General features: G+C 44.9%; 1 protein-coding gene across 1 annotated transcript in view; it reads right to left on the bottom strand.

The window, feature by feature from the left end:
* Positions 1-8,189, bottom strand: part of Phactr4 (phosphatase and actin regulator 4) — a 107,499-nt gene extending 99,310 nt beyond the window's left edge. Inside the window, exon 1 of the mRNA XM_045150375.1 lies at positions 8,071-8,189. The gene's annotated coding sequence lies outside the window, so the exon portion shown is untranslated. The remainder of the gene's footprint in view (positions 1-8,070) is intronic.
* Between the last annotated feature and the right edge of the window lie 12,228 nt (positions 8,190-20,417).

Genomic DNA, 20,417 nt, shown 5'->3' with positions numbered 1-20,417 from the left:
TCAATGAGGCATATTACTTGTTTATATTGTTGCAGTTCACTGGCATAATGTTAAGGATAAGGTCTTCTGATTGGTTGTTTTTCCAGTACTGGGGTCCAGCTTAGGGCCTTGTACATCCTAGGCAAGTGTTCTATCACTGAGCTACATCCCCAGCACAGGGATACAGCCTTAATGCACATGCTTACTCTTAGCATGCATTCAATGTTTTTTATCAGAACTTTCCACTCAGTGCTGGATGACTGGATAAAAAGAATGGGCAAGTACAGCTTTGGAGAACATCAGAACCAAAATAGTCCTTTTCTTTTAATAAAATTATTTTATTTATTTGCAAGGAGAAAAAGATGGAGAAAATGGGTGTGCCATAGCCTCTTACCACTGCAAATGAACTCCAGATGCATGTACCACTTTGTGCATCTGGCTTTACATGGGTACTAGGGAATCAAACTTGGGCTATCAGGCTTTGCAAGCAAGTGCCTTTAACCACAGTGATCTACCCAGCCCCAAAATGGTTCTTTTACTCAGTATATATACTTTTTCTTTCCTTTTCTCTCTCCCTTTTTATTTATTTATTTATTTATTTTTTTGAGATAGGGTTTCACTCAACCTCCCAAAGGCTGGCATTAAAGGCGTGTGCCACCACGCCCAGCTTTTTTTTTTTTTTTTTTTGAGGTAGGGTCTTAGTCTCATCTAGGCTGATCTGGAATTCACTCTGTAGCCCCAGATTTACCTCAAACTCACCCCGATCCTCCCACCTCTGCCTCCCAAGTGATGGGATTAAGGACGTGTGCCATCATGCCTAGTCCATTCAGCAGATTTTTTAAAATTTATAAATATTTATTTATTTGAGAGAGAGAGAGGCAGAGAGAGAGAGAGAGAGAGAAAGAGAATGGGTGTGCCAGGGCCTCTAGCCACTGCCAATGAACTCCAAATGTATGCACCACCTTGTGTATCTGGTTTACGTGGGTACTAGGGAATCGAACCTGGGTCCTTAAGCTTTGCAAGCAAGTACCTTAACTGCTAAGCCACCTCTCCGGCCCTTTTTTAAAAAATTTGTGTGTACGTGTGTAATGTGTTTGCGTGTGTGCCTGCACATGTATGTGCCCATGGTGCACCTCATGCACTTGCCTGTGGTGGGGGTCACTAGCCTGCAGGGAGTGGAACATGGGGTGCCCTGCTCTGCCACCCTTCTTCCTGATCTTGTTTTCAAGTCAGAGCCTGCCTCCGTGTCTCTCTCTCTCTCTGTTTCCAGAACTTTCTGGGCTACATTGATTCTCAAGTCTCTGCTCACCTCCTGGACTGGAGTTAGAGTCATGCATGTCAATGCCTAACTGTTTTATTTGGGATCGAGAGATTGAACAGGCAGTGTTCAGGCGACCTCTGATCCTCATGTTTGCCCTGTAAGGACATCTAATCACTGAGCAATCTCTCCAGCACCCAGAAACTTTTTTCTTTATTTATTGGGGGTTTTCAAAGTAGGGTCTCACTCTAGCCTAGGCTGACCTGGAATTCACTATGTAGTCTCAGGGTAGACTTGAACTCATAGCAATCCTTTTTTTTTTTTCTTAAATTTTATCCATTTTTTTTTGTTTTTGTTTTTTGTTTTTGTCAAGGTAGGGTCTCACTCTGGTCCAGGCTGACCTGGAATTCACTATGGAGTCTCAGGGTGGCCTTGAACTCATGGCAATCCTCCTACCTCTGCCTGGATTAAAGGTGTGCACCACCATCCCTGGATAATTTTATCCATTTATTTATTTGAGAAAGAGAGGAGAAAAAAAAAAAAAAGGCAGAGAGAGGGCTGGAGAAATGGCTTAGCAGTTAAGGTGCCTTTCCTGCAAAGCCAAAGGACCTTGGTTTGATTCCCCAAAACCCACATAAGCCAGATGCACAAGGTGGCACATGAATCGGGAGTTTGTTTGCAGTGGCTGAAAGCCCTAGCGCGCTCATTCTCTCTCTCTCTCTCCCCCTCCCTCTTTCTCTCTCCCAAATAAATAAATAATTAAAAACTTTTTTGTTTATTCTTATTTATTTATTTGAGAGCGACAGTCAGAGAGATAAAGAGGGAAAGAGAGAGGGAAAGAGAGAATGGGCACGCCAGGGCCTCCAGCCACTGCAAATGAACTCTAGACACGTGAGCCCCCTTGTGTATCTGGCTAATGTGGGTCCTGGGGAATCGAGCCTTGAACTGGGTTCCTTAGGCTTCACAGGCAAGCACTTAACTGCTAAGCCATCTCTCCAGCCCTAAATAAATAATTTTTTTTTTTAAAGAGGCAGATTAAGATTGGGCATGCCAGGGCCTCCAGTCATGTGCCATCTTATGCATCTGGCTCCACATGAGTACTGGGGACACAACCCCAGGTCATTAGGTTTTACAGGAAGGCACCTTAACCACTGAGCCATCCCTCTAGTTCCTGAGGTTTTGTTTTAAACAGAATACGATAAGCCCTATGGAGTGTTATGGTTAGTCATGTACTACAACTTACTAAGAAGAAAGAAAAAACTTAAGGACCTTCCATCCTTATACAGTATTTAAGCAGCCAAGAATTGGAACTCCAGAGACTTCATCTGGTTAGAGATGGTGTTCACTCAGCTTGGTTTAGATCATTTTGGTAAAACTAAGGAGCTGAAAACAGTCCCTTTCTGCAGGCCATGAGTCATTTCTAGGAAATCTCCGAATCAGGAAGTTTGTGAATCAATGTCATTTGCATGAGTTTTTTGATCCCTATCAATGCTGCTACACACATCCCAGCAAATTCCTATATTTCTGGGTTTCAGGCTTGCTGCATTACCAACCCATTACTGGCACAAAACACCCGACCAAAAGCAGTCATGACAGGGAAGTTGTTTATAAGGGTTTACAAACTCCAGGGAAAGGTAGTAGAACAGAGACTAGACATCAGCTCCTTGCCATAGCAGATGGAAACAACAACAAGAGAGTAAACCAAGCTCTGGCAAGGGGGAGCTGGCTATAACACTCCAAAGCTCACTCCCCCAAACACCCCTCCTCTAGCAAGGCTCCACTTCCCAAACTGCCATCAGCTTGGAGACCAAGCATTCAAACCACATGAGTTTATAATTCAAATCATCATATTCCACCCTGACCCCATAAACTGACAGCCAACTATGATGTACAATGCAATGTATTCAGTCCAACTTTAGACATTTTAAAAAAATATTTTTCTCTATTTGCAAGCAGAGAGAGAGAAGACAGACAGACCGCGTGCTAGGGTCTTCAGCCACTGCAAACAGACTCCAGATGCATGCGCCACTTTGTGTATCTGCTTTATTTCTTTACTTTGGTTTTTCAAGGTAGGGTTTTACTCTAGCTCAGGCTGACCTGGAATTCACTACACAATAAGAGTGGCCTCAAACTCACAATGATCCTCCAACCTCTGCCTCCCAAGTGCTGGGATTAAAGGCATGTACCACCACGCCCAGCTGTATCTGGCTTTACATGGATACTGGGGAAACAAACTCAGATGGTTATGGTTTACAGGCAAGTGCCTTAACTGCTGAGCCATCTCTCCAGCCCTCAGTCCAACTTTAAGAGTCAACATCAGGGTATGGAGAGATGGCTCAGTGGTTAAGCCACTCGCCTGCAAAGACTAAGGACTCATGTTTGACTCTCCAGGTCCCACGTAAGATAGATGCATAGTGACACAAGTGTGCAAGGTTGCACATGCACACGAGGGGACATACATGTCTGGAGGCTCTGGCAAGCCAAATCTCTCACACACAAAAAAAAGTCAACATTGAGGCTGGAGAGATGACTCAGTGGGTAAGGCACCTGCTTGCAAAGCAATCTGCGTTCAATCCCCCAGTACCTATATAAAGACAGACGCACAAGGTGCTGCATACATCTGAAGTCTGTTTGCAGTGGCTAGAGGCTCTGGCATGCCCGTTTTCTCTCTTTCTGTCTCCCTTCTCTCTCTCTCTCTGCTTGTAAATAAATTTTAAAGATATGTTAAAAAAATAAAAGTAACTAAAAAAATGTCGACACAGTTTCTATCAATTCCACCATTGTTCAAATATCCTCATACTTCAAGGTCTCTTAACTGTCCATAAACCAAAATAATTTTGCCAGGCATGGTGGTGCACACTAATCCCAGCATTCAGGAAGCCAAGGTAGGAGGATTACCGTGAGTTTGAGGCCAACCTGAGACTATATAGTGAATTCCAGGTCAGCCTGGGCTACAGTGAGACCCTACCTCAAAAATAAAAATAAACGCAAAAGCCAAAGGACCTCGGTTCGATTCCCCAGAGCCCACGTAAGCCAGATGCCCAAGGGGGCGCATGCATCTAGAGTTCGTTTACAGGGCTGGGGACCCTGGCGTGCCCATTCTCTCTCTCTGTCTACCTGCCTATTTTTGTATCTCTCTCTCAAATAAATAAATAAAAATAAAAAATAAACCTTAACAAAATAACATCAACATTCACACTGCAAAAGATAGCATGGGGGCTGGAGACATGGCTTAGCAGTTAAGACACATGCCTGTGAAACCTAAGGACCCAGGTTCAACTCTCCAGGTCCCACATAAGCCAGCTGAACATAGTGGCACATGCATCTGAAGTTCATTTGCAGTGGCTAGAGGCCCTGGGATGCCCATTCTCTCTCTCTCTCTCCCTCTGTCGGTCTCTAGTAAGTAAGTAAATAAATAAATAAATAAAATCTTTAAAAAAAAAAAAGATAGCATGGAGTATAGCAAAGGAAGATTGAACCAATACAAGATCTAAACAAATAGTGTGAATGTTAATATCTTTAACCAATGACAATCTCTGGAGTTCCAATTCTGCTCTTCCAGCTTGGCTGTGGCCAGGGGAACAATCTATCCTGAGCCAGCAGCTTTCCTGGCTGGGCTTTCCACTGCAACCCATGGTTTGTCCTCATCACTCCATAGGTCTCCACACAGATAATCCAATAACCTTACCCAGTGGCCATTTTCAAAAATAAAAGAAAGGAAGGAAGGAAGGAAGGAGGGAGGGAGGGAGGGAGGGAGGGAGGGAGGGAGGGAGGGAGGGAGGGAGGAAGGAAGGAAGGAAGGAAGGAAGGAAGGAAGGAAACTGAGCTGCAAATACAATGACCCTCTCTTTCCTGCATTTGTTATACTCCCATAGTCTGTTAATCCGGGGGGGGGGGGGGGAGTGTAGATAAAGTCTACTTTGGAGAGCAGGACACTCTTTCAGCATTCAGGTCCACTATTTTATTTTATTTTTTGGTTTTGGTTTTTCAAGACAGGGTCTCACTTTAGCCCAGGCTGACCTGTAATTGACTCAGTAGTCTCAGGGTGGTCTTGAACTCATGCAATCCTCCTACCTCTGCCTCCCAATGCTGGGATTAAAGGTGGCGTGTGCCACCACGCCTGGTTCAGGTCCATACTTTTTTTTTTAAGGTTTTTATTTTTATTTATTTACTTGAGAGCAACAACCGAGAAAGGGACAGAGAGAGAGAGAGGGAGGGAGGGAGGGAGGGAGGGAGGGAGGGAGGGAGGGAGGGAGGAAGGGAGGGAGGGAGGGAAGGAGGGAGAATAGGCCCACCAGGGCCTCCAGCCACTGCAAATGAACTCCAGATGCATGTGCCCCCTTGGGCATCTGGCTAATGTGGGTCCTGGGGAAGCAAGCCTCGGACCGGGGTCCTTAGGCTACACAGGCAAGTGCTTAACTGCTAAGCCATCTCTCCAGCCCTCAGGTCCACATGTTTTTAAAATACTTTTTGTTCATTTTTTATTTATTTATTTGAGAGCAACAGACACAGAGAGAAAAGACAGATAGAGGGAGAGAGAGAGAATGGGCGCGCCAGGGCTTCCAGCCACTGCAAATGAACTCCAGATGCTTGAGCCCCCTTGTGCATCTGGCTAACGTGGGACCTGGGGAACCGAGCCTCGAACCGGGGTCCATAGGCTTCACAGGCAAGCACTTAACCGCTAAGCCATCTCTCCAGCCCAGGTCCACATTTTTAAAAGAGTCTGCATTCTTTCTGTTGTCTCAATGCAGAACAGCTGGCTCAATCTCAATGGTGATAATCTCTCAAACAACTGCAACTAAACTGTCTCCAGCCTGAAACTGTCATTTCTTTCTGTTATGCACCTTTTGCTCACACCAACCCATTTCTTGTACAACCCTGCACAAGTCCTCAGAATGCAGTAAGTCTCTCACACAAATTGCTTCTAGCTCAGCCTGGGCAAAAACTCTTTATTCCCCTCATAAACCAAACCTTAAAGTCCACACTTCTTACTGCATTTAGGTTTCTTAAGTCTGACCATCAAACTCTGCTTAGAGCACTGCAAGACTTCTCTTATGCCAACGTTTCAAATCCTTACACACTGCTCCCACAAATAAGTTCCAAAAGGCCAAAAACAATAGTAAGGTTTCCAGCTTCAACAACCCTACTCTCTGCATCAATTTTCTTTCTTTTTTTTTAGAGTATTATTCTTTAAAAATAAAAACAAACAGGGCTGGAGAGATGGCTTAGCGGTTAAGCGCTTGCCTGTGAAGCCTAAGGACCCCGGTTCGAGGCTCGGTTCCCCAGGTCCCACGTTAGCCAGATGCACAAGGGGGCGCACGCGTCTGGAGTTCGTTTGCAGAGGCTGGAAGCCCTGGCGCGCCCATTCTCTCTCTCTCCCTCTATCTGTCTTTCTCTCTGTGTCTGTCGCTCTCAAATAAATAAATAAATAAATAAATTAAAAAAATAAAAATAAAAAACAAACAAACAAACATATTTTTATTTATTTGTAAGCAGAGAGAGAAGAGAGACAGAAAGAGAGAATGAAGCTGGGTGTGGTGGCGCACACCTTTAATCCCAGCACTCGGGAGGCCGGGGTAGGAGGATTGCCGTGAGTTTGAGGCCACCCTGAGACTCCATAGTGAATTCCAGGTCAGCCTGGGCTGGAGTAAGACCCTACCTTGAAACACCAAAAAAAAAAAAAAAAAAAAAAAAGAAAGAAAGAAGAGAGAATGAGAGCGCCAGGGCTTCCATCTGCTGCAAACTAACTCCCAAAAGCATGCATCACTGTGCATCTGACTTTATGTAGGTACTAAGGAGTCAAACCTAGGTCCTTAAACTTTGCAGGCAAGCACCTTAACCGCTGAGCCATCTCTCTAGTCCATCAGTACCAATTTTCTATTGCAGTTACCTTAGTGCTTCTTGCATAAAGCTCCTAGGAAGAAAGTGATGTTGGCGTCAAGACTGCAGGGTAAGTAAACGTCATGATGGCAGAGGAAAGATGGCAAGGCGGGCATCACACCCTTGCCACAGCAGGTGGCAAACAGCAGCAGGAGAGTGAGCAGAGTTCTCTGGCTATAACACCCCCAAACCAACCTCCAGACAACACACCTCCTCCAGCAAGGCTCCACCGTCCCAAACTGCCCATAAACTGGGGAACTAAGCATTCAGCACACAAGCATTTACTGGGGGAGGACACCTGATTCAAACCACAACAGGGCTCAAGGGTTCTGTTCTTTTTCATAGTCTCATCCCCTGATCAGGAAAAAAAAAAAAAAAAGTTTGGAGATTTGAGCCCTAGCCAGCTGAGGCTGGCATTGTAAAAGTTAGACGATCACCACCAGGTTTCCACGGAAACTCTGCCAAGCTCCAAAGCCTCAGTTCTGCCCAAGCGTGATGGGAAGGTCCGAGGGAGGATGGATTTTGAAAAATGGACTTTGGCCCGATCCAGTTACGGTAACAGGATCCCCCAGGGAGAGCGGTCCCCCGGGCAGGATGTGCGGGTCCCCCCTCCACACACACACACACACGCACACGCACACATCAACTCCCCGCATCCTCACAAAAGGGTGAAAAAAGCAGCCGAGACAAAAGGGCCGATGGGGGGGCGTAGAGGGTGAGCTTGCGCGGGCCCAGCGACGGGCGGAGACGCGGCCGCGGGACCGTTGTGGGAGGGCCGAAGAGGAGGCGGCGGCTACGGCCCGACACGCCCTGGTGGGACCCGACGGCCACGCGCGCCGCGACCCCCTCCGCCCGGGCCGCGACTTTCCCCCAACCCTCGTCCCCGCGGGGCCCAGAATACGGCCCGAGCGCCAGCGCGCACCGCTGCACTTTGCCTAGTTCGCTGCACTCACCCAGGTCGCCGCCGCCGCCGCCGCCTCAGCCTCCACAGCAGTTTCCCCCGGAAATCCTACCTGGCCTCTGGCCGCCCGGCTGCAGCCAGAGCCTTCGGCCCCCGGGAGGGGGGAAAAGAGGAGGGAGCGGGCCGGACAGTGAGGGTAGGATGTGCCGCCGCAGAGGCTCACGGGACTTGTAGTCGCCCGCACGGACCCGCTGAGCAGCTGGCGGGGCAAAATGGCGGGAACTGGCGTCCCTCGGCGAGGGCCTCCAGCCCCTCTGCGTCCGCTCTGGGCATGCGCCGCCCGCGGCCAGCGTCTTGCGCGTGAAAGGACTTGGGCAGCTTGCCCAGTAACGTACGAGTCCAAGGTCTTCGGGCATGGGGAGGCACGGTTCGATATCAGACTCCAAGCAGTGTCCAGGAAGGGAGCTGATAACGTGTGTGCGTTGTTTTACTCCTTGTCCAGTCTCCTCCCCCAAACAAAAGTTACTGAGGGCCAGTTACAAGGACTTAAATGAACAAAGTTATCCTTAAGTTTGTGAAAAAGTGAGAAACCCAGGAAATCGCTCTTGACACTTTTCAATCCATTAAGCTCAGCTAATCAACATCAACACGATTTCAATTCTGCATTTTTTTTTTTTTTTTCTGTTTCGAGGTAGGGTTTCACTATAGCTCAGGCTGTCCTGGAATTCACTATGTAGTCTCAGGGTGGCCTCGAACTCACGGTGATCCTCCTACCTCTGCCTCCCGAGTGCTGGGATTAAAGGTATGTGCCACCATGCTCAGCTTCAATTCTGCATTTTTCCCACTACCAGCACCTAGTGGAAGACATCATCTATCTCTAAATAACTCTCATTTCCAGACCTTCCAGCTATAACTAACTCTCCTCATACCTCCCATTCTGCTGCCAACCCATGTGTCAGAGCCATATCAGACCTAAATGTTAAACAAGGAAACACAGAAGGTTAAAAAAAAAAGTGTTACTTCCAAATACACAATCTATAAAGTAAAAAGCCAAGTCAGCCTGGGCTAGAGTGAGACCCTATCTCGAGACCCCCCCCCAGAAAAAACTCTTAAAAAAAAAATAACAATGCTAAATTGCAAGCCAGGCATGGTCTCCCTTTGTTCCAGAATTTGAAGCTGGAGGATTGCTGTGAATTTGAGGCCAGTCTGGGCTACACAGCAAAACACTGTCTAATTTTTAAAAATAATAATAATAACTTCATGTCACCAAAATTAAAATGTTGCCCTTTGAGGCAGCTATGAAAACAAAAAGGCAAGCCACAGACCAGGATAAATGTAATACAAATATAATCAAAAAAGGACTTTGTTTTATTATTTTGTGTTAAATATATACAGAACCCATTCAATGCAAGAAGAAGACAACCCAGGGCTGGAGGGATGGCTTAGCAGTTAAGACGTTTGCCTGTAAAGCCAAAGGACCCAGGTTCGATTCCCAGGACCTACATTAGCCAGATGCATAAAGGGACGAACATGTCTAGAGTTCTTTTGCAGTGGTTGTAGGCCCTGGAGTGCCCATTCTCTCTGTTTCTCTGTATCTCCCTCCCTCTCTCTTTCCTTCTTACTCTGTCAAATAAATAAGTAAATAAATAAAAATAAAATATTTTTTAAAAGACAACCCAATTTAAAATAAACAAACATACAAAAAAAAAAAAAAAACCCTTGGAGCTAGAGAGATGGGTCAGCACTTGATTACAAAACCTGAGGACACTGATTCAAATCCCTAGCAACCATGTAAAACCAGATACACAAGATGACGTATGCCTCTGGAGTTTGCAGCAGCAGGAGGTACTGCCATGTCCATACTTTCTCTTTCTGTCTCTCTCTACCAAATAAATAAATAAAAATATTTTAGGGCTGGAGAGATGGCTCAGTGGTTAAAACACTTGACTGCAAAGCATAACAACTCTGGTTCAATTCCTCAGTACCTATATAAAGCCAGATGCACAAAGCAATACATACATTTGAAATTTGTTTGCAGTAGCTAGGAGCCCTGGCATGCCCAGTCTCTCTCCTTTCTCCTATCTCTCTCTCACACTCTCTTTCTCTACTTACAATTAATTAATTAAATTTTGAAAATATTTTTCATCAGGCATGGTGGTGCACACCTTTGATCCCAGCACTCAGGAGGCAGACGTAGGAGAATTGCTATGAATTCAAGGCCACCCTGAGACTACATAGTAAATTCCAGGTCAGCCAGATCTAGAGTGATACCCTACCTAAAAAAAAACATATATATGTATGTATATATATGGCTTGAATACAGGGATGGAGAGATGGCTCATCAGCTACACAAACTCATGAAATGTTCCATTTTTTTCATGTGGCTCCTAATCTTGAATAGCTTGGGTTGCAGGCATACTGGACAGGGGACATGAGGGACAGATAATACGGGAGAAGGGTTTGGAGATCTACATAAAAACAAAAGCCAACATGAATTAATACCACAGAAAGCTTTGTCATGGATAACATACTAAAATATATAACCCTCAATAGGAGGGGGGGAATCATCTAGGCAGAGGGACCCTAGAGAGGGCAGGAGGAACCTAATCCTAATATCATTGATTCTGGTTTATAATTCCCAGTGTAAGAAATGGGTTACACCCCACAGTGAGCTGTTGATCAGGGAGACTTGTGAGGTCTCCAAAACAAGACAGACTTCTGTCCTCCTACCTCTGCCTCCCAAGTGCTGGGATTAAAGCTGTGCACCACTATGCTTGGCATCTACATCTGGAGTTTGTTTGCAGTGACAGGAGGCCCTAGCATACCCATTGTCTTATATTCTCTCTCTAATAAAGAAATAACTTAAAAATTTTTTTGTTTATTTTTATTTTTTTTCATTTGAAAGCAATGGACAGAGAGAGAGAAAGAGGCAGATAGAGAAAGAGAGAATGGGCACGCCAGGGCCTTCCACCACTCCAAACGAACTCCAGATGCGTGTGCCACCTTATGCATCTGGCTAACATGGGTCCTAAAGAATCAAGCCTCAGACCGGGGTCCTTAGGCTTCACAGGCAAGTGCTTAACCGCTAAGCCATCTCTCCAGCACAAGAAATAACTTTTTAAAAATAAGAATCATGCCAGGCATGGTGGCACATGTCTTTAATCCCAGCATTCAGGAGGCAGTGGTAGGAGGATCGCTGTGAGTTTGAGGCCACCCTGAGACTCCATAGTGAATTCCAGGTCAGCCTGGGCTAGAGTGAGACCCTACCTTGAAAAAAAACAACCCCCCTCCAAGAAAAAGAATTAATTGGGCTGGAGAGATGGTTCAGTGTTTAAGCCTGCAAAGCTTAAGGACCTGATACAATACCCCAGTACCCATGTAAAGCCAGATTCACATGGTGGCATATACATCTAGAGTTCATCTGCAGTAGGTAGAGGCCCTGACACTCCCATTATCATTCCCTCTCCCTCTCTCTCCTTGAAATAAATAAATTAAATTAAATTAAATTAAAAAGTAGCCAGCCACTGATACCCCAAGACATTAAAAGCTATTGCCAATACTCTTGTTCTCTCTTCTATTTTGATGTCATGATTTTTTCCTCCTATTATTCAGTCTTATGTAGGTAGCATCAGCCACTGTGAAGTCATGAATATCAACTCACTGGAAGGTATCCTCCCCCCATCCCCCAGTACTGAAGTGTTTTGTTGTTGTTGTTGTTGTTGTTTTGGGGGTTTTGTTTGTTTGTTTTTTGGGAGGCAGGGACTTGCTCTAGCCCAGAATGAGCTGTAATTCACTATGTAGCCTTAGACTGGCCTCAAACTCACAGCAATCTTCTGACCTCTATATCCTGAGTCCTTAAAGGTGTGTGCAACCACACATGGCTTGAAGTTTTTAAAAATACTTTGTTTTGTACTGACGCATGCCTTTAATCCCAGCACTTGTGAGGCAGAGAGATAGGAGGATCACCATGAGTTCAAGGCCACCCTGAGTAGTGAGTTCCAGCTCAGCCTGAGCTAGAGTGAAACCCTACCTGGAAAAAACAAACAAATAAATATAAATACTTTGTTTTAAAGCTGGGCGTCATGGGCAGAGGTAGAAGGATTGTTGTGATTTTGAGGCCACCCTAACACTACATAGTGAATTCCAGGTCATCCTGAGCTGCAGTGAATTTATCTAAGAGAGAGAGACAAAAAGAAGCAGACAGAGAGAAAGAGAGAGAGGGACCTAGAATTCACTGCATAGTCTCAGGGTGGCCTTGAACTCACAGTGCTGTGATTAAAGGCCTATGCCACCACAACTGGCTTTTTTTTTTTTAACTCCTTTTTGAGATACAGTCCCATGTAGTCCAGGCTAGACTCAAACAACATACAACCAAGGATAATTTTGAATTCTTCCTGATCTTCCTGCCACAGCCTCCTGAGTGCTGGGCTTACTCACAGATGGCTGCCTTGTCAGGTTTAAGGTTGATTAATGTTGCTGCCATCTTCAGGCCACATCTCTTACTCTCAGGTTCGTAAGTCGTCCAAGGAGATTTTTTTTTAAAAATATTTTATTTTTTTCCCTTTATTTATTTGAGAAAGAGAGAGAAAAAAAAATAGTCAGGGAGAGAAAGAGACACAATGGTCCCATTAGGGCCTCCCGCCGCTGTAAATGACTCTAGATGCACGCGCCCCCTTGTGCATCTGGCTTACAGGGGTCCTGGGGAATTGAACCTGGGTCCTTTGACTTTGAAGGCAAGCACATTAACCACTAAGCCATTTCTTCAGCCCAGATTTTTAAAAATTTATTATTTATTTATTTATTTGAGGGAGAGAGAGAGAAAGAGGCAGACAGAGAGTAAGAGAGAATGGGCATGCCAGGGCCTCTAGCCACTGCAAACAAACTCCAGAAATATGCACCCGCTTGTGCATCTTGCTTACGTGGGTCCTGGGGAATCGACCTGAGGTCCTTAGGCTTCACATCGCTAAACCATTTCTCCAGCCCCAGGGAGGTTTTCTTTTTTAATATTTTATCTGGGTGTGGTGGTGCACACCTTTAACCCCAGTACTTCAGGAGGCAGAGGTAGGAGGATTGCCGTGAGTTTGAGGCCACCCTGAGACTGCATAGTGAATTCCAGGTCAGCCTGGATTAGATTGAGACTACCTCAAAAAACAAACACAAAGCAACAATAACCATATATATACATACACATATATGTATATGTGTATATATATGGTTATTATACATACATACATATGTACATTATATACATATATATATATGTTATATATATATATATATACATATATATATATATATATATATATATATATATATATGGTGGAAACAGACAGAGAGAGAGATTGAGAGAGAGAATGGGAGCACAACGGCCTTCAGTCAGTGCAAACGAACTTCAGATGCATGTGCCGCCTAGTGCATATGGCTTACATGGGTACTAAGAAATTGAACCTGGGTCCTTAGGCTTCCCAGGCAAGTGCCTTAACCACTAAGCCATCTCTCCAGCCCCCAAGGAGATTTCTTAAGTGTTTTGGGAGCTCTTCACTGGAGAAAGTTACTTAACAATTTCTCCCTTTCCCCCCTCACCTCATAATCTGTCACAAATCAAAATTGCTAATAGGGGTTCCTAGAAGCAGGAACTGTGGTATCAGATTACCTAGGTGTAGAACTTGTTTTCACCTTGAAAAAGGCTGTTCTTTACCTAATCTACAAAAGAAGTGTGGCAACAGTAGCACGTTCATGAAGATGTGAATCAGGTTATATAAAGCACATTGAGGGCTGGAGCCAGTAAGGCACTTACCAGCAAAGTCAAAGGACCCAGGTTTTATTCCCCAGTACCTACGTAAAGCCAGACGCACAAGGATGCGCATGTGTCTGGAGTTTGTCTGCAGCCGGCTAGAGGCCCTGGCATGCCCATTCTCTCTTTCTCTCTCTCTCTCATAAATAAAGTAAATTTTTGTTTTTAAAAAGCACGGTGTCTGTCACATAATATTCACAGTTGTTATGCACATAACTGCCTCTTTCCTTCTCATTCTAACTGACAAATTATACCTTGACCCTAGTCCACCGAGAAGACCTTTAATACCCGTTTCCACCACTTACACCTTAATCCACTGGGCAAGTGTCTTGACCCTGGCAGTGAACCTTACTTGACCTGCGAGGTGGTTTTGGAGATTACGTGAGCTCATCTATGTAAAGCACTGAGCCGGTGCCTGGCAGGGAGCAGGCAGTTACAGCGATGACAGAATAATGATTAATGCAGAAATAGCTGAAGGTAGAGCACCAGAGTGCAAACAGGCAGGCCCCAGGCTGTCCCTGGCCCACAGGCATTTTTTAAATTGCTTGCCAGCATTGAAAACACAAATTCAGCTGGGTGTGTAGGTGTTCACCTGTAATCTCCTACCTATGTGAGAGGCTGAGGCAGAAGGATGGTGAATGGAGACCAGGCTGGACTACATAGCAAGACCCTGTCTCAAAAACCAAAACAAAAACAAGCTGGGTGTGGTGACCCACACCTGTAATCCCAGAACTCAGGAGGTAAAGGCAGGAGGAGCAAAAGTTCAAGGGTATGAGGTTGGGGATGTGGCTTAGTGGTAGAGTGCTGATTTAGTATGCACAGGCCATAGGTTTAATCCCCAGCACCACCAAAAAAAAAAAAAAAAAAAAAACCAATTACATCTAAGTCTACATTGTAAACTCCTCATTTACTTATTTAAAAAAATTTTTTTTATTAATTTTATTTATTTATTTATTTGAGAGCGACAGACACAGAGAGAAAGACAGATAGAGGGAGAGAGAGAGAATGGGCGCGCCAGGGCTTCCAGCCTCTGCAAACGAACTCCAGACGCGTGCGCCCCCTTGTGCATCTGGCTAACATGGGACCTGGGGAACCGAGCCTCGAACCAGGGTCCTTAGGCTTCACAGGCAAGCGCTTAACCGCTAAGCCATCTCTCCAGCCCCTCATTTACTCATTTTGGAGACAGGGTCTCATGTATCTCAGGCTAGCCTGGAACTCACTAGGTACTTGAGGGTGACCTTAACCTTCTGATTGTCCTGTCTCTACCTTAACCTTCTGATTGTCCTGTCTCTACCTCCTCCATGCCAGCGTTACATGCATGTGCCACCATGCCCTGCTTTTTACAGTGCCAGGGGTCAAACCCAGGGCCTCCTGCCTGCTAGGTAGGCACCTTATCTGTTGAACTACATCTCTAGCCCTGAATTTCTCATTAAAAAATGGGGACGATCTGGGGGGGCCTCAGTTCAATTCCCCAGTACCCACATAAGCCGGATCCACAAGGAGATGCATGCCATCTGGAGTTCACTTGAAGTGGCTGGAAGCCCTGGTGTGCCCATTCTCTCTCCCTATTTGCTTCTCTCTCTCATAAATAAATAAATAAATAAATAAATAAATAAATAAATAAATAATTTTAGGGAGGGAAATACCATGGGATATATTTTATAATCATGGAAAATGTTAATAAAAATTAAAAAAAAAAGAAAAAGAAAAAAAAACACCTTATTAAAAAATAAGAAAAAAAATTTTTTTAGGTCTGGAGAGATGGCTTAGCATTTTAGGCGCTTGCCTGTGAAGCCTGAGGACTCAAGTTTGACTCTCCAGGTCCCACTTAAACTTAGATGCACAGTGACAGAAGTGCTCAAGGATACACATGCATACAAGGGGTATGTCTGGAGTTTGATTGCAGTGGATGGAGAAAGAAACTCTTTTCAGTATTTAATTTTTATTTATTTATTTGAGAGACAGAGAGAAAGAGAATGGGCATGCCCGGGTCTCCAGCCACTGCAAAGGACTACAGGCACATGTGCCACCTTGAATATCTGGCTTTATGTAGGTCCTGGGGAATCACACCTAGGTCCTTTGGCTTTGTAGGCAAGTGCCTTAACTACTAAGCCATCTCTCCAGCTCCCCCAAAATATACATATATATACAAAATATACATATGTATGTATATATGTATGTATTTTTTTAAAGAAAGGAAGAGCCAGGTGTGGTGGCGCACCCCTTTAATCCCAGTACTCAGGGAGGCAGAGGTAGGAGGATCGCTGTGAATTCGAGGCCACTCTGAGACTACAGAGTGAATTCCAGGTCAGCCTGGGCTAGAGTGGGACCTTACCTTGAAAAACAAAACAAAAAAAGAAGGGAAGATCTGGAGCCTCTCCCAGTACCTACACTTGGCTACGTCTTACTTTCTGTGACTCCTCTTGAGAACCCCATACATGGGCTGGAGAGATGGCCCAGTAGTTAAAGGTGCTTGGTTGCAAAGCCTGATGGCCTAGGTTTGAGTCCCCAGTACCCATGTTAAGCCAGATGCACAAAAGGCACATGCATCTTAAGTTCATATTCAGTGGCAGAAGGCCCTGGCACACTCATATTCACTGTTTCTCTCTTTCTCACTCTAAAATAAATGAATAAATAGAAAGAAAGAAAGAAAACAAGCAAGCAAGAAAGAAAGAAAGAAGAAAGAAAGCTGGAGAGATGGCTTACTGGTTAAGGCATTTGCCTACAAAGCCAAAGGATCCCGGTTTGAATCCCCAGGACCCATGTAAGCCATATGCACATATGCATCTGGACTTTGATTGCAATGGCTGGAGGCCCTGGTGTGCCCAATCTCTCTCTCTCTCTCTCTCTCTCTCTCTCTGTCTCTTTCTTTCTCTCTCTCAAATAAATATTTTTAAGAAAGAAAGAGAAAGAAAGCAAGGAAGGAAGGCTGGTGTGGTGGTACACACCTTTAATCCCAGCCCTTGGGAGGCAGAGGTAGGAGGATCACCATGAGCTCAAGGCCACCCTGAGAGTACCAGGTCAGCCTGGGCTAGAGGGAGATCCTACCTCCAAAAACCAAAAAGAAAGAAGGAAGGAGGAAGGAAGCAAGAGAGGGAGGGAGGGATGAAAAGATAGAAAGAGAGAGAGAGAGAGAAAGAAAGGGAGAAAGAGGGTCATTGTAAAGTCTGAGACCGAGGCCAGTCTGAGAGTACATAGTGAATTCAAGTTCAGCCTGGGCTAGAGCAAGACGTTATTTCAAACAAAAACAAAACAAAACAACCCCCCTTCATAAAAGAGAGAGAGAGAGAGAGAGAGAGAGAGAGAGAGAGAAAAAGAGAGAGGGACAGAGAAAGAGAGAAAGAGAGAGGCCCACACTTATACTCTCAGGTGTATCTTTCTGTTTTTGTTGTTGTTGTTGTTGTTGGTTGGTTGGTTGGTTGATCCTGAACCAGCAGGCTTTTTTCAAGGTAGGGCCTCACTCTAGCCCAGGCTGACCTGGAACTCTCTGAAATCCCAGGCTGGTCTTGAACTCACAGCGATCCTCCAACCTCTGCCTTACAAGTGCTAGAATTAAAGGCATGTGCCACCACACCAGGCTCAGATGTGTCTTTCTTTCTGAGAGCCTCTCTGTACTAAAATATTAAAGTTTAATCCTAGTACTAGGGAGGCAGAGGTAAGAGGATCACTGTGAGTTCTAGAAGTCAGCCTGGGACTACAGAGTGAGTTCCAGGTCAGCCTGGTTTACAGTAAGACTCTACCTCCAAACAACAACAAAGAATTAAAAGCCTTTGAACATACATTTTTCAGTTCTCCTGGGTGTGTACATAGGAGTAAAACTGCTAGTTCATGTGATAACAGTATGTAACTTTTTTGAGCACTTCCAGACTGTTTTCCAAAGTTGATTTCCACAGGTAAATAAATATGGGTTACAATTTATCCTTATCCTCACTGCCCTCTCCCTCAAAAGGAGAACTGAAAGCCAGTCTAAGCCACATAGTCTGCCTCAAAAAAAAAAAAAAAAGGGCTGGAGAGATGGCTTAGCAATTAAGCGCTTGCCTGTGAAGCCTAAGGACCCCGGTTCGAGGCTCGGTTCCCCGGGTCCCACGTTAGCCAGATGCACAAGGGGGCGCACGCGTCTGGAGTTCGTTTGCAGAGGCTGGAAGCCCTGGCGCGCCCATTCTCTCTCTGTCCCTCTATCTGTCTTTCTCTCTGTGTCTGTCGCTCTCAATTAAATAAATAAATAAAAATTTAAAAAAAATCATCAGGCTGGATGGAAGGTAGAGCCTGAAGACCCAAGTTCAATTCCCCAGTGTCCACATAAAGCCAGAAACATAAGGTGGCACACACACCTGGAGTCTGTTTGCAGCAGTTGATGGCCCTGTAGCATTCATTCTCTGTCTGTCTCTCTTCTATCTCTCTGCTTGCAAATATATAAATATAAACATATATAAAGTACCTAATAACAGGTGCTGGAGTGATGGCTCAGTGGTTACAGGTGCTTGCTTACAGCAAGTCTCCTGACTGGGTTCAATTCCCTAGCACCCACATAAAGTTGGATGCAAAGTAGTGCATGAATTTGTGATCCCAACATGCCTAGGACAGTAGGAGCAGCTGCAAGAGACCTTGTCTCAAAGAAGGAGCTATATGTGATCACATGTGTACCCACCTACACAAAGATATAAACTCATACAAAATAAGTAAATTTGTTTGTTTTGTTTTGTTTTCCAAGACAGGGTCTCACTCAAGCCCAGGCTGACCTGGAATTCACTATGTAGTCTCAGGCTGTCCTCAAACTCATGGCGATCCTCCTACCTCTGTCTCCTGAGTGCTGGGATTAAAGGTATGAGCCACCATGCCTGGCTTTTTTTGGTTTTAATATATTTTATTTATTTACTTGAGAGACAGAAAGAGACAGGGAGAGAGTGAGAATGAGTGCACCAGGGCATCCAGCCACTGCAAACGAACTCCAGATGCATGTGCCCCCTTGTGCATCTGGCTTACATGGGCCCTGGGGAATTGAACCTGGGACCTATGGCTTTGCAGACAAACACCTTAACTGCCAAGCCATCTCTCCAGCCCCATACCTGGCTTTAAAAAAAAAAAAATTGTGTGTGTGTGTGTAGGTGTGCCAGGGTTTCTTGCTGCTATAAAGGAGCACTGAATCTTGTGCCTCCCCTCCTTTTGTTTTTTCAAGGTAGGGTCTCACTCTAGGCCAGGTATGACATGGAACTTTACTCTGTAGTCCCAGGCTGGCCTTGAACTCATGGTGATCTTCCTACCTCTGCCTCTTGAGTGCTGCCATCTTTTTTTTTTTTTTTTTTTTGAGGTAGGGTCTTACTCTAGCCCAGGCTGACCTGGAATTCACTATGGAGTCTCAGGGTGGCCTCGAACTCGAGGCAATCCTTTTATCTCTGCCTCCCAAGTGCTGGGATTAAAGGCGCGTGCCACCACACCCAGCTGTGCCACTTTTTGTGTCTGGCTTTATGTGGGTACTGGGCAATTGATCTTGGACCAGCAGGCTTTGCAAGCTAGCATCTTTAATTGCTGAGCCATCTTTCCAGCCCAAATTTGTTGTTAGCAACAGTTTTCACTTGCTGACAGCTTGCTAAATGTTAGGCTCTGCATTTATATGTATTATTGTTTATTTTTTTCACCTAGTTAACAAAAGTAGTCAACAAAATAATATGTACAATTAGACAACAGAGATATAGGAATGAATGAAATAAGTACCATTCCTATCCTCTGGGAATTTGTAATCCAGGAAGGAAGTCAATATGTTAGAGGAAGGATGCAGCTCAGTGGTAGGGCACTTTGTTTCCAACCCCTGAAAGAGAAAAGGTAATTACTGAGGCTAGGGAGATGGCTCAGTGAATAAAGCACTTGCTGTGTAAGCAGGATGCCAGAGTTTGGATCGCCAGCTCCCATAAATGCTGGGTAGCTATGGCGGCTGGCCCTGGAGCAAGCTGGCTAGCTAGACTAGCTGAGTTGGTGAGCTTTGGGTGTGCTCACATGCACACAAATATGCATACACCACACATAGCACACACAGGTACATGCAAAAAAATTGTAATTGCAGATAATTGTCAGGGGCTTGAGAGATGGCTCAGCAGTTAAGGTGCTTGCCTGCAAAGCCTAAGGACCTAAGTTCAATTCCCCAGTACTCACATAAAGTCAGATGCCCAGGGTGGCCCATGCATCTGGAGTTGGGTTTGCAGTGGCTAGAGGCCCTATCATGCCCATTCTCTCAATCTCTCTCTCTCTGCCTGTTCCTCTCTCTAGCTCTCATAAATAAAATATTTTAAAATAAATCTGATGTGGATCCTAGCTACAGATGATTGGGCTTCTGCATGAGAATGAAAATACTTAGTAGCAGAGGCCAGTAAGTTAACAAGGAGACATAAAGGGAAGAAAAAGGAAGGGAGGAGGGTACTTAATAGGTTGATATTGTATATATGTAAGTACAATGATTGAGATGGGGAGGTAATATGATGAAGAATGGAATTTCAAAGGGGAAAGTGGGAGGGGGGAGGGAGGGAATTACCATGGGATTTTTTTTATAATCATGGAAAATGCTAATAAAAATTACAAAAATAAATAAATCTGGTCGTGGTGTTACACACCTT

This window comes from Jaculus jaculus, chromosome 5 (genome assembly GCF_020740685.1).
Source record: "Jaculus jaculus isolate mJacJac1 chromosome 5, mJacJac1.mat.Y.cur, whole genome shotgun sequence".
In the NCBI taxonomy this organism is placed as follows: domain Eukaryota; kingdom Metazoa; phylum Chordata; class Mammalia; order Rodentia; family Dipodidae; genus Jaculus; species Jaculus jaculus.
This window is presented reverse-complemented; position numbering and strand designations above follow the sequence as displayed.